This window comes from Triticum aestivum, chromosome 3B, assembly GCF_018294505.1.
Source record: "Triticum aestivum cultivar Chinese Spring chromosome 3B, IWGSC CS RefSeq v2.1, whole genome shotgun sequence".
Lineage (NCBI taxonomy): Eukaryota > Viridiplantae > Streptophyta > Magnoliopsida > Poales > Poaceae > Triticum > Triticum aestivum.
This window is the reverse complement of record NC_057801.1, coordinates 206,376,704-206,379,239: the sequence shown is the minus strand read 5'-3', so window position 1 is coordinate 206,379,239 and position 2,536 is coordinate 206,376,704.

Genomic DNA, 2,536 nt, shown 5'->3' with positions numbered 1-2,536 from the left:
CAATCGCCTAGATACTCAAGTAAGTAGCCTTGATACCAGACACCCTGTTTTGTACTTGTCAAGATTGTCTATTCTGAACATCATCCGCGTCCAGGAATGGCTCAGTAAGGCGGAGAGAATCAGGTGTCCGGCGCCACTTCCCGAAGGCTCGCCCGCCCCTACCATGGCCAAGATGCTCGACCGGGTACTCAGCAGAATGCCCTCGGGGAAAGACAAGGGGAAGGATGAGAGATCCAAACCCCACACACTATGCATCCGAACCGGGGATAGTCAGGGAGGAGAGGTCGAGGCCGCCTCCCCACGCGGGAAGAAGAGAGCCACCTCCGAAGATTTGGAGGCAGAGATGCCCGAATTGGGAAAAAAGGGATCCCCAGGGGTCCTTGCCCCGACAGGCACCCTCACCGCATCATGCCCTCCAACGGGCCATCCCTCCAACGAGTCGTAAGTCAATCATTACCTTAAAAGGTACTGTATTTCTCCTGGATCGATGACCAGGACTCAACTTTTTGTAGTCCGGCTGGCAGCTCTTCTCAACAGGGATCGTCTTCGGGCAACCTTCCTCCGGAGATGATGAAGAGCGAGACCCCACCCGCCTCTTCGGTTCTTGACGCTGGCGACACCGAGGTGTCGTCACGGAGGAGCCCGGATCCGCCAAGGCCGGAAGCCAATGTGTCAGCCGCCCTAAGTCCAGACGTACTGACCGGCTTACTGGAGCGAGCTGCGCTCTCGGAGGAGCACCGCTCATTAATGAGCATGGTGCTCAAGAAGATTTCATCCGCTACAAGCGGTTTGAATGAAGCATTCACAAGCCTGCTTAGAGGTTTTGAGGTATGTAATGGAAAACTTACTATTTCTTTGGTTGTAAGGCACGCGCTAGGTGTGCTCCATATAGATAGCAGCCCCTGAGACTCTGGTTGCCCGCCCTAGGCGGCAAACCGGGGATCATAAACCAATGATAGTGCTGTAAACGTGTGCAGGTACCTGTGGGTCCGGTCGCCGGCCCGTCCGTTGAAGTTGCCGAAATATCGAGGCAAATTGGGTCAATTGATGCCGATATTACTTTGATGAATGAGCAGCTGGATACATCACAAGGTATGTGCCCCTGTCTCCCATTGCATAGGAAAATATTAAGGTGGCATGTATTAATATAATTTGTTCGGACTGCAGATGGTGCTGCTGCCGTGGAGGCCCTGAGGGCTGAACTTGCTCTAGCCAAGGAGCAAGCTCGGGTGAGCAATGCGGCTGCCCTAAAGGCAGCCGAGGAATTGAGAGCCGAACAGGCTGCTCATCGCCGAAGCGAGGAAAAGATAGCCGAAATGGCTATCGAGTTAAAACATGCCGCTGACCGGTATGAGCTCCTGAAAAAGGAGCATGAAGATAAATCGGCTGACCTGAGCAAGGCGCTGAATGCCACCAAGGAAATACGGACCGAGCTCAGGGGTGCGCGGGAGGAGCTTCAACAGGCCGGAAAAATTGCAGATGGAGGCTCCTATTTGCTGCGGACGAAGTTCTTCGATCCGAAGTATGCTCCCCTTGATGGACGCTGGAGCTCGTCGGACGCATACGCGGACCTGGCGAAGAGTACGGCTGATGCTATGGAGTTCTTCAAAGATCAGGGTGAAAAGGAGGTGGAGAAGCTTTTTTGGTCGCAGTTCCATGCTCCCACTCGCCTACTGCCGTTAAGTGATAAGATGGCTGCTATGGCGGAGCTTCACAGGTTGTCTAGGCTTGCGATGCGGTCTATAATAGATCATCTTTGGCCGAAGGAGCCTAAGTCGGACAGCTACTTTGGTTTAGTGCAACAATTCCTTGGTGTCGTGTCCCGGATCGATGCCATGAGGAGGTCAGCATGCATAGAGGGTGCACGGATGGCCCTTGCACGCGTTAAAGCGTATTGGACGGATATGGATGCCACTATGGTAGCGTCTCAGGATCCGGTAGGGGGTCAATATCCGGCCGGGCACTACTTGGAGCAGGTCACGGAGGGTGCCCGCCTGATAGAGGCGCAGTGCCCGAAGAATCTCCTCTTCGAGTGATGATTCAAATTATTGTAAAAACATTTTGATTAGAAGGTTATATTTATGGTTTGTGTCTGAAAATATGATTATGTCCCCTGCGCGGCCGTTTATATATATATATATAGGTAAAACTGTGTCTATCATAGCTTGCCACAGAACTAGTTAAGGCTTGCTAAACATTTAACGGTTTAAAAGTAAGTAAAAAATATGAAATAAATAGGGGAGCCTCACTCTAGTATAATAAGATGATCCAATGGTGTGATTGTGAAAATATGCATTTATGTGTACTCAGCGAAAAAAACAAGCATTTCAACTCACTGCAGGATCAATATATATTGAAATATTTGTTCTTTTTGTCCAGGACACATGCAGTCATATTTTCTTAATCCCTCCGTTGGATCATGTTATATTATGGGTGTGTTGGTTCAGTATTTGTTTCATGATTTTTAAGAACTTTTACACCGTCGAAATCCTTAACTAGTTTTGTGGCAAGCTATTGTAGAAAATCCTACTCCTAT